Source organism: Hyposmocoma kahamanoa, unplaced genomic scaffold (assembly GCF_003589595.1).
Source record: "Hyposmocoma kahamanoa isolate Upper Pololo Valley unplaced genomic scaffold, ASM358959v1 144, whole genome shotgun sequence".
Classification (NCBI taxonomy): Eukaryota; Metazoa; Arthropoda; class Insecta; order Lepidoptera; family Cosmopterigidae; genus Hyposmocoma; species Hyposmocoma kahamanoa.
Window position 1 is genome coordinate 514,764 of NW_020653513.1, and position 12,837 is coordinate 527,600.

A 12,837-nucleotide genomic window follows, 5' to 3' on the forward strand; every position below is an offset into this window, starting at 1 on the left:
GCATTGCATTGCATTTTGCATTGCAACTGCTATAGATAGGCGTGTCATTTGCCACGGGCGTATGAGTTGTTCCTCTCGTCACACAATGGCCTCACTTAATAATAAACTTTTTTTCAAAAAAGATTCCACTTATTTTGTCCAAACCATTTTTTGAAGCATCTATAAATAAAAAAGCTTTTTTTATACTTTAAACACGAATTAACGTGATTTACAATTCACACCTATGATGTAATAACGCCACATCTGCAAAATGACTACTTATCAAAAGAAGATATTTAAAAATTCTACGAACGGTATTAGTCAACAATTGTTTTATGTTTAAATAGGATCATTATCTATACAATTTCACTTTGAGGTAAATCACGGGATGTAATAATTGCCCGTGGTCCACCCAGGTGAACCAGACAGGTGGTCTACGGGCAAGAAGCGAATTTGTTTAATGTAGTTCGTATTATTTTTATGACTTTCGTGACATAATATGATTAATTTTATTCGTAGTAAGTGTGGTTTGCAAAGATGTAATATATTTATAACACAATAGATTTTCATACGTAGCTGGTAACAGCATGCAAGTTTATATTAAATCTAATATTAACACCAAATAACTGTTGATGATATTAAAATATTTTAGCTGTCAATTATATATAAATAACAAAAAATTGTAATTTACGTCTTGTAATGAACCGTATATCGATGATGGTAAAATTTCCATATGGTAGGATTGTGCACAAGTAATTAAAACAATACCTCGCGAGTTAGCGAACCGGCGTAGCATTTTATTCGTAGCATAATATGACCGTAGCGTTCACCACAACCTTGGCAGGCTCGGTGTTCAGTTCTCGCGCGCCGCCGACGTCGGCCGCACGTCGTCGACGGCCCTCTCCCAAAGTACGAAGCCATATATACGTAAACAAACGAACGCATATGTGATAATCGGGACTTCAAAATATTTAGCATGCAATGTGATTTGGATAACATCGACGACTACCCATACGAAGGTAATACAACGATAATTACGCAATAATTATTTAACGTGTTTCAAGATTAAGTCGAAGGTTTCGACCCGTGTTAAACAAAAGTTTTACGATTCCTTTTATTTGCCTGATAACGTTGTAAGTACGGTGTCAGTACAAATTTCAATGGTCGACCTGATAAAATGCGGTCTCTCTTGTTCCGAAACTTTTGAGTACTAATTAAATTACAAACTCTACCCCTGGTAATGTGAAGCCTCCGCTGAGGGAATACACCTATTTACAGATTAAATGTAAAGTTTATATACTTAATTAATTTGTTTAATCGGAAGATATAAATATGGAAAAATGTATATTTTTTTATGATATCAAGCGACGGGACCTGGTGGCAAGAAACACGCCTGTCCATAACAGTTGCAGTGCCACTCAGAGCTTTAATTCGCAAAGATCTGAAGGGCACATCCACAGCTAATGCTCAAAACTCAAAGTTTAAAATGTGGACATTTGTGCGTAGTTGTAATAAGTACCACATCACGCGTAAAAATATTCAATCGCTAACTACTGTCAGTTGTGAAGTGTATCAAAAATTACAATTTATTAGCCTTATATCAGATACCGATAAGCTTATAAAAATGTTAGGATACTCTACTCACTTAAATCGATTTTAATATCAAACGTAAGAAATAAATGCCCAAAGATTAGACTTAAACTCACGTCAGAGCAAACTTTGAGCTGATGCATTCAACAACTGTCAGTAGTTAACGACTCAGTATTTTTACGCGTGGTATGGTACTTAATTACGACTACGCTAACATAGATCTATATTTTTTTAATACCCACATTTAGAAATTTGAGTTTTGAGCACTACCTTGCATGGACGGGCACGTGTGCGTCACCCTGAGACAATCGATAATTCCCAAAGTAGTCAATATCACTTCCAGGAGCTCACAACATCCTGCGAAAAAAGCAATTGGGGGTACATGAGATGTTAATGGCATGGTGTGGATCCCATTTAAACGGGTTGTGACCCAAAGTTTGGCTTTGCATTTATAGAATAATTCACATAAATATGCATATTCAAGTAACGGGATAAACAAGTCGTGCGCCTGGTGATAAGCGACACGTCTGTCCGTGACAGATGCAGTGCCACTTCGTGTTTTGATTCACAAAGATCTGAGTCAGTCTGAGAATAAAAGTCGGCAAGTTCCATGTGCCTGTAAATTCACCAGCACGTCCTTTATAAGCGGAACTCAGTATAGCTCATATTACTGCTCGGCGGCAGAAATAGGTAAGGTAGCAGTAATTCCCTGAACGAACTCTATCACAAGCCGCTCGACTGCTGCTAAAACTTGCAACTGTTATTGCAATTTTTTGGTATTCTGCTCTTCAATGGTCTGTTATTATTATATATATTTCATTTTGAGACTAAATTGCTGACTAAATAAGATAAAAATTAGGTTATGCGTATTAATTTCCATTGTAGGTTTAGCAAGGCAACGGCAATCACAGTGATTGAACCACGATTGAACGAATGAATGCCATCAGTGTCACTCCAAATTCAAATTCAAATTCAAAATAATCTTTCATAGGTAAGCATTAGTACACTTAAAATCGTCAAAATAGTTAAACTCTACCGCTCATTCGTAAGGCAGATTCCCCTGAGAAGAATAAGCAAGAAACTCTAGGGGTTGCTCTTTGTAAATAACATTTACAATATTTTTTTTTTTTATTTGAAACATCAGAGATCGAGGCTACCTCCATGAGCTAAACGGGTTACTACCACGGATTTTTGTCATCCAAGTACGCAGAAGTTGTATAATAACCTTTAGTATAAAGTTTTTGTTTCACTATAGTTTTAAACCTCGTGAAAGGCAAATTTTGTATATCAACCGGAATCTTGTTATAGAAGCGTATAGATTGCCCCTTAAATGATTTTTTGACTTTGTGAAGACGACTATCAAGAAAAGCTAGTTTATTTCTATTTCTCGTATTAATGTTATGTCTGTCACTATTTTTCATAAATAAATTACTATTCCTTTTAACATAAATTACATTTCCATAAATGTACTGTGAGGCTAGTGTAAGAATGTTAATTTCCTTAAACTTATCTCTCAAAGATACTCTGGGGCCCAGATTGTAAATTGCCCTAACTGCACGTTTCTGCAGGACAAAGATTCTATTGATATCGGCGGCATTACCCCAAAGCAAAATGCCGTACTCCACTGACACTCTTTATAGACTCAACTGCCACTGCAATTAAGTTTGGGCTGGTATTATTTGATCCTATATTAATTGTTCCATCTATATTAGTTGATCTACGGATAAATTATAAATGAACTACATTCAAGGTAACATTATTGTTATGGTTAAGCATACTTACTTGCGTGTAACTTACCATCAGGTGCACGACTTGTTCGTCCCGTCTCTTGGATGTTATAATAAGATAATTTTTGGTATTCAAAAATAATAATTGATTCTCTTTTTTATCATTAGTCTTTTCTTTTAACGATTGATGATATTTATAACCAGTATATCTTTTGATATAGATCTCCTGTTAAATCTTGGTTGCTTCGTTGCGCCCTCAATTCAGTAGGTTAGGTTAGGTTAGTATATGAAAAAGCAGAAACCAATTATGTTTTCAGATGAAATTATATTGCAATTAGTATGCAAATATAATAAACTTTTACATAGTTTTAAAAATAAGCTCATTTGTCTTAGTTTTGAGGTCCAACATGAAACTATCAAACTTAATTTATACAAATCAATTTTTTTTGCGTAGCTCAGAATAGATTAAAATATCGATAGATTAATTTATTTTATGTCTCGGAGAAAGAGAATCAATCACTAAATAAACATAATCTCGGTACAAGGTACTAAAAAACCCACCTCAAAAGTTCGTGAATTTACATCTATTTGCCAAGTTTTATTGAAATCGGATACCGCAAAGTGCTCAAAATCAGATTCATCCCCTAGTTCGCCACTATACGAGACTTAACACAGGATGTAATAAAAATCGGTGCTCACTGCTTAAAGTATATTGAGAGAAAAACGCCTTCAATTGGAGTATGGCAAAATCAACCATTAAAATAATTACTCCTTGTAAAATTTAGGCGCTATTTATAAAAATAAGTCTTCATGCATGAAAATTCCGCCGGCCGTTGAAAGCTTGCCTTTCAACCAGTTATACTTGCTTCTTAAATACATGTCATTAAATATTAGCAGAGTAACAAATATTATCATACTTGCAATATAATCTGAGAGACGTTCCAATAGAATTACAATGACCAGTTGTTACAAGAAAACTAGCACTTGTAGTTTGCACCAGCACCCTTAGCCTTCGTTCACACGGCATTGGACTGCACGATTTATCATGTATTCGATTATAAACGGATAAACAGCGGGGTGTTCACACGATATATTTTCATGCGTTTAAAAAACGGATAGCCGCAGTATTCACACAGCAATCGCAATGAGAACACGTTTCCACGTTTTGTTGCACTTTTATATTGACATAGAAGACCCAATGGCTTTACCGCCGGAAGAACAGAAGGTATTGGGTTCATCTAATGCGCCAAGAACACATTTGAAAAATTGTACGAAAATCGGAGAAATGATGAAAAAAACGGACCATTGAACCAAATGCCGGTCATTTTGTATTAATAAAATTATGCATTCCAAAAGATACTTCATTCCTAGACGCCGCTTGTTCGGTGACTATTTCATAAAAAAGGTACGACTTCGCGCAATGTAAAAGAGATGCATTAATTTGCGTATTCGATAAACGTATAGAGTTGTGTGCGTTTTTTTGCAGGACTAACACCGTGTGAAAGGTTCTATGTTTAGTGTATGTGCCACTGTTTAGTCGGTAAGATTTATACTGCAAAAAAACGTGCACTACAATGTAAACAGGGGGTTACTCTTCAAAACCGATACGCAATAACGCTCATATTACTGCTTGGCGGCAGAAATAGGTAAGGTGGCAGTACTTCTCTGGACGCACTCTTTCACAAGGAGCTCGAGAGTTGTTAAAAGCCAATTAGTAAAGTACAAGCCAAGATAGAAGGCAAACGGTGACGTAGCTAGAATTATTGGTTATAATGGAAATGTATTTATAAAATATCAGACTTATGTATTGTATTAAAAAGTTTTTTTTTTATAATAGTAATTGACGGGACGAACAAGACGTGTACTTGGTAGGAAGCGACACGCCTGTCCCTAACAATTGCAGTGTCACTAAGAGCCTGAAATCACAAACATCTGTGGCACTGCCACTGCGCCCGACACCCTGACACATAAATTGACAAGTCACATGTGCCTGTAATTTCACGTTTTTTTCTTTCATGTTGTAATTTGCACGTGTTCCTGACCTCCATTTTACCTGATGGAAAGTGACAATGAGGTCGAGGATGCCTATTCACTGTCGCCTTCAAACGGTTCAAGTTATAGCATTCGGGGGACAAGTCTGCAGGCAGGGAATTTCACTCCCGTGGACTCACAGCCGTGTTTATTAAATACCGGCTTATTATATATAAACAAACAAGTTGTTTGTTGCAATTGTGTTATTTATTTTTCTTTATTATAACGGAAATCTAATAAACCGAATTCACCCCCCAATTTGCTACGCTTAGTGGTGGAAAGTTTGGGATCTACCTTTTTCCAACAAAAGAATTAGAAAAAGAATTGTTGAAATCGATTTACAAATGTCAAAAAAAAGATACAGTTGAATTAAGAACCCCCTTCTTTTTGACGTCGGTATAAAATAGTGTTCTATAAAACAACCCTATTCTTTACTATTCAGAATTCCTTAAAATATTCATGAAACCTAACGATATTGAACAAAAAGTCCATTTCCATTCGCTGAATAATTTCGGTGACCACTCTATGAGCTCTGAACACTCTTTGAGTACCCGACGAGCAGGATTTTTTATAGCAACATCTTGGCAGTTAACGAGCGAGCACCCTTAAAATGTTTCTCTCCTAATTATATCTAAGCAGTTTGCAGGATCCTTAACTTTTTTCTTATAATAAAATTGTCTCTTGAGTCACAGTTTTTGTATCTTTTTATGTGTTAATATATTGTACAATACATTTTTTTGCTATTAAATATAATGGCTGTAAAACAAAGCGTCGTAACACATCTAAGTTTAGGAAATGAAACTATTTTTCCGGATTTAAATCGCGTATATTTGTTTTTTCAAACAAACCGACGTTTCTAATGAAAAATCCCAAACAGACATAAGACTGCAGTACTAATTAATATGTTTTAGTTTATTCTAATTTCTATTAATACTTAATAATAAATTAAACTTAATAAAAAATTAATTCAATAAAATAATTTGTAAAACTTAATGTAGCGTAAATTGGAATGTTTTCTTTGTAAAATTAAAAATAAGGTATTTAATTAATAACTATTGTAGGTATAGTGAAAAAATAGGGTGGTTTGCATTAATATTAGACATAACTGGTTGAAGACTGTACCACCTCAGTCAACCGTGACCATGGGACCTGTAAAGGGCCCGAAACGTCGTCGGTTTGTTTGAAAAAACAAATATACGCGATTTAAATCCGGAAAAATAGTTTCATTTCCTATGTGTAACAATCGCGAAAACCTAAGAACACGATACATCTAAGTTTGCTTCTGAATGATTGGGTAAACTAGTAATTTTACTACATGAAATTTATTAATTATCACGATATTTTACTACCATGTGACGGGCTCCGTGTTCGAATGGCTTGCACACCGGGTTCGATCCCCGGCCGGGTCAGTGTAAAAAACTAACTTTTCTGTATTGTCTCTGGGTGTTTGTGGTGCCGTCGTTGTTTCCGATTTCCACAACACAAGTGCTTTAGCTACTTACTTTGGAATCAAAGCAACGTATGTGATATTGTCTAATATTTATTTATTTATAATATTCAATTTTTTTGTGAAATGATTCAACTAGTTTGTCATAATACAAAGATCGAACACAGGAAAATTCATTAATACGGCAAAAAAAAGATAAAGTCATTAAAAAAAGATCTACAACAAGCATATAGAAAAATTCGTCGTGACTGCTGGTTCGTTCCGAAGTTTAGTCGGGAGAGCATCGACCAGATATGCTGAAGACGTTGGATACCAATGATTTTTATAATTTCGTCTGTAATAAAATTAATTCTGAAATAATACCAGTGTCCCTGCCACTCGACCCAAGCAAAATGAACTGTATTAATACGGGAAAAATTTGAATTTGACCTGAGGTAGTTTCGCCACTTAAGAACAGGCCTCAAGTCTGCTTATTGATGAAGTGAGATTATATTTCAATTATAGGGTTTTATAAATAGGATTTGTTATTGTAAATAACAATTATGTAAATAACATTTGTTATTCTGCTTGTTATGTATCCAGGTAATGCGAATTACTGTAACATCGGTTACAGTAATTAATAATTCGTAATGACCACCTTGGATTCAATAGAGAAGCGTGCTAAGAGGCTTATAGGTGACTCGGAACTAGTAGAGGCGAAGCTGCAGAGCCTTGAACACCGCCGTAAAGTTGCCTGCTTATCGGTATTCTACAGGTTAAATCACGGAGAGTGTGCGATGGAATTGCATAATTTGATTCCGCCTTCCCCTTTCCATCATCGGGAGACCAGAGATGGCCAGGGGTTCCATCCCTATGTTGTGGATATTCCCCGGATTCACACGAAGCGTTTCGCTTCCACATTTGTATGGCGAGCGGCTCGGTAGTGGAATTCCATGCCTGCAGACTTGTTCCCCGAGGGTATAACTTGGACCTGTTCAAGGCGAGAGTGAATAGGCATTATTTAGGTGTGCATGCTACATCCTCGACCTCATCGTCACTTTCCATCATGTGAGATGGAGGTCAAATGCCCACTTATTTTTCATAAAAAAGGTCAACGCATTTGCCCCCGTGCATTAGAATGTGACCGCTGTCAAAATTATTATTTTACGATAAGTACTTTTAGACCTAACGTACCTAACCTCGGACGTTCTTAAAATTATTGAGTTTATCTTTAAGCAATACCTTTGTGGGAATTGAATACAGTTATTCATTATATTTTCTCGTCTTTACTTCATCTCCACTGCGGCCACACTATATAATTTGCTAAAATCTGTTTGCAATGGTAGTTGATTCCCGGTAGAGTGTTAGTGGAATGGTAGTGATAGCATTCATTTATTCCATCACTAATAATTATTGTTGCTTTATTACATCTACCTTAGAAATAACTTAGTTCTTATTTCATTTCATCAGCAACTTAGTATTGAAATTATATTATTTACTCGATGATCTAAAATTATAAATAAAAACGAGTCGAAAGAAACATCAATTAATGACTACGACATCGTAGTACCACTCTATACTATTTTGTAGCAGTAGAGCTCCTTGTGGAAGAGTTCGTCCAGGGAAGTACTGCCTTACCTATTTCAGCAATACTTCGTTCCGGTTTGGAAGAGTAAGGACACTGGTGAAATTACAGGTACATGGGACTAGTCAACTTATGTCTCAGAGTGACAGGCGCAGTGGCAGTGCCACTCAGACCTTTGCGATTTAAAGCTCTGAGTGGCGCTGCAACTGTTATGGACAGACGTGTAGCTTACCACCAGGCGCACGACTCGTTCGTCCCGTCACTTGATATTATTATAAGAAAAGACTTAATATTGAAGAGTTGAATACTAAAAAAAATTGCAAAAGCAGACATATCTGTCTACCCTCTCTGGCTCCAGTCTAATAATAATAAGTCAAACAGTGGTAAGAAATCTGTAATTATAGTAATTAGTAAAATATCTCCGCGAACCCAGTGAATGTTAAATCGTGCAAAATAATATTTTAATATAATGGAGGGTGGGTAAAATTAACATTTTGCCGAATGCCGAGTGCCGAGTAGAGATGCACAATTTTTTACTTTGAATCGATTTTTTGGATTGTATACACAAAATATAAAAATGTTTTATTCTTAATTAAAGTATACAAAGTAGATTATTGGCAACTATACTCCTTTTAAGTATATAAATATCTGTGTTAGGAGACCCCTCTCTTCCTAAGTAGACTTCACAAGAATGTTAAAGATTTTTTATTTTTTTTATGCAAATCTAAAATTTAAATATCCACAGAAAGAAAAATAAAAAATTGATTTATATAAAGAAAATCCGTGAATGTGTGCCCGTGTGCATGTGCACGTATGTGTTTGACTGTGTGTGTATTTCCTAGAACTCATAACGGATCATATACCTCTGAATCGATCCACGGACCGGATCGTATGCTCTTGAATGGATTTCACAAAAATCGTTTTGAAAATTTGTAATCGTTTTGATAATTAAACACCTTTATTACATGATTTAATTACCATAATAATAATAATTTATTTTTTGCTTTTCACAGATGCTAATCCTTTATATCTAACTAAACTTTTTAATAATAATATCACATGACTTAATGTTTAAAGCATTGTCCTCTTCTTTATTTTCCGTTTCTGTACTTGACGAAATCATTAATAAGATGAGACGTTTGTTTATATTATGAATACGATCTAGACGATTTTATTTGCCTTAATTTCGAATCGATTCGCTTAAAAATCGCAATGAAATTAATCGAATAAAAAATTCGCTAGGTCGTATTCAATTGAATCGATCTTCATAAAAATCAAATAGTAATGTGCATCCCTAGAGTCGAGCAATCAACAACTCCTGAGGATGACTCGTACAGAGGCGAAACACGAGTGAAGTATATTTTTGAGGAGGTGTTTCTGACTGTAGTTGTGTAGTATATAAGAGCAGCTTTAGGTAGTCGTGGAGGTCCTTATGAAAGAGTTCATTCTGGGAAGTACCGCTAAGTTTTTCTGCCACCAAGCAATAATGTGAGCATTGTTGCGTTCCGGTTTTGAAGTGTGCTTTGAAATTACAGGCACATGGGACTTGGCAACTTATGTCTCAGGGTGACGGACGTAATAGCAGTGCAACAACTTTGGATAGACGCGTCGCTTACTACCAGGCTATAATGTCTTCGTCCTGTCACAGATTACTTAATAGTTACCACGTAACAGATACATCACTTTCATACAAAATCGAAATAACCTACGCTATAATAGCCTACTAGATCTGACTAATGACACCAAGCTCGCTACGAGGAAAAAGAAAGTTAAGCACGCGCTTCGAGAGATGAAAATAACGTTGCCCGTCATGTGCAATCGTGCGGAACCGAATGCTGTGGCTGTACAAGGATTGTAATGTAAATGAAACACTTCTCTGAGAGCTTGCACTGTCGGCGATACACTCAGCCTTGAATAGACCCAAATCTTCTCCTCCTCCTATCTCTTGTGAAAGAGTACGTCCAGAGACGTACTGCCACCTTACTTATTTCAGCCGCCAAGCAGTTATGTGAACATTATTGTATTCCGGTTTTGAAGGGTAAGGGTGCTGGTGAAATTACAGGCACATGGGACTTGTCAACTTATGTCTCAGGGTGACGGTCGCAATAGCAGTGCCCCTCAAATCTTTTCGATTTAAAGCTCTGAGCGGCACTGCAACTGTTATGGACAGGCGTGTCGCTTACCTCCAGGCGTACGACTTGTTCGTTACGTCAAAAAGTTACTTTGCAAAATTTGACCTTCGCAGTGAATCTTGCAAAATATATTTTTTGTTCGCCAAGTGGCAAAGTAATTTACTTCCATTTTTATTAAGATGAATTTCCGCAAATTAACGCTTGAATCTATAAATGATCTGTTCATTCATTGACTTGAACTTGGTAAAAGAGATGGGGAATGTGGCCAACAGATAATTTTCGTGATGCAACCACGTACCGGAAGACTTACGGTGGGGAAAACCATTCAAAAGGTGGACCAATAATGAAAGTTGCGGAAATTGCCTGATTTTTTTGGGAGAGGCCTATATTGATTATGATGACGAAAACCTATAAGTTTTAAAATATGTTCAATCTCGTTTCTACAGTCGATAGCATATCAAGAGCACTTTTGTTCGAATATGGCCTCCAGTGCAATGGAACCAGATCCGTCAATGTGCAGCTTGTTGTGTTCTGCCGACCGCTAACCAAAACACGACTATGTAACAAAATCATTTTTTGAGATATCATCAAAAATCCATAACCCCGTTTTAGAATATCGAAATCGTTTAATGATGTTTGAGCTATGCACCGTTAGGGTAAGTTAAATAGAGAATTCCAGCTCTATGTTATGGTATTTTGTCTATACTCCGTCTAACCATTTATTTAACTTTTGACATTTGCATGCCTCCGAAGTTTTGTAATTATTGTCATACATCCATAGACAAAAAAAGGAATACTACCTGGACTATTAATTTTTTTTTATTTTAGTGAAGACATGCTCTTTAGCTCCGATATTTATCGAGTCAATGATTATGTAACGAAGATTATTCAAGTTTATAATATAAAGTTAACGGGACTTACTCGCGTAGTCGGAAGCGGTCAGACTAGTTTCAACCATAATCGATGGTCTTCATCAGGGGTTGAGTGCAACGTTCGCGACCGCGTCACGTCTACCACTGCGCGCTGCGGCTCTCTGCGCGCGCGCCGATGTCGCAGTTCGCAGTGGGGAACTCGGGGGGCTGATATGTTGCGTTAGTGCGTCCTGGAACTCTTCTTCGCTACTGCTGTCCGTAGAATTGTTGTCGGGAACAGTCCAGCACATAGAGCTCACCACGTCGTTACTACTAACATCTGCAGCTGCATACCGATAAAGACACGGTTTCCAGGTCGGTGGCCAGCTCCAGCCTCCGTCTCTATTAAAATTTGGTCGCCTACTTATTTCAATAGCGTCTCGGATTTTGCGGGGCACAAAATACTTCTCCCGCGCTATAGCTTAGCTTTGTCAAAACGAATGTAGTGATCAGTACAGGAGCTCAGAAAGTGGTCTGCCGCCGCAAATCCATTGACGTCATCAAATTGTGGTATCTATCTAATAAATTACAATGAAATGAAATAGATTATAAATAATAATAATACATTCTTATTGTTTATTATGATGAATCATCGGATTCTTCTCCATATGAACAGGAATCATCACTTGAATCTTCATTAATATTAATTATTAATTCTTGGTTACACAAATTGTCAAACGCAACATCACGATCCAAATCAGACAAAATTTTCTTTTTTGAACCCGCTCACATTCACGATTAAAACTTCTTCACAAATAATTTCGATTGTTATAAAAAATCAAGACACGCATCACTAATTGATCATTTATTTGGTTTAAGTAGGTGGGATATATTATATTAATATTGGTGATAAAATTGGATAACTTAGTGCTATTCACCTTAAGTCAGAGCTTAATTTTGTTGCTAGAAATTAATAACGTGTTTTTTCTACTCTTGTATTTTAAATCTGTCAATTATATTTCATAAACTATATCACAAAGGCGCTCTTTTTAATTCTGAATCAAAATTCTGTTGTCTATGGTCCTCGCCACTGAGTTGAAAAATTTCATTAAACTTCTATACACAGAACTATGATATAATGAATATTAAAATACTGACACAGGACTCAATTAGTTTCAAAAAAGAATGTCGTATGTTTGCTAATAAAAATATCAATTAGGACGCTTCTATACTGCCTCCTGATTGGTTAAATTGGCCTAAAAGTTTTGTAACCGGGCTATAATTAATTCTTTATAAAAAAATGATTGGTTAAAATTTATGCGGTGCTTGGCCAGTTCTATTTTATTTCTTTGGTTTATTGTTTTGCAGCATTTGTTTAACTTTCGTCAAAATATATATGTTTAGCACCGTAGAAATCGAATTTCGAAAACCGATTAAAAAAAATAGTCGTACGTGGCACCGTGGACATTGTATTAGGGGTTAAAGTATGAAATTGCCGTTTTATTGCAATAGGTTC

The 12,837-nt window shown here is 36.1% G+C and overlaps 1 protein-coding gene across 1 annotated transcript in view; it reads left to right on the forward strand.

The window, feature by feature from the left end:
- The first annotated feature begins 845 nt into the window (after nt 1-845).
- The window catches only part of LOC113240498, a 220,763-nt gene continuing 208,771 nt past the window's right edge, over nt 846-12,837 (forward strand). Inside the window, exon 1 of the mRNA XM_026477822.1 lies at nt 846-998. The gene's annotated coding sequence lies outside the window, so the exon portion shown is untranslated. The remainder of the gene's footprint in view (nt 999-12,837) is intronic.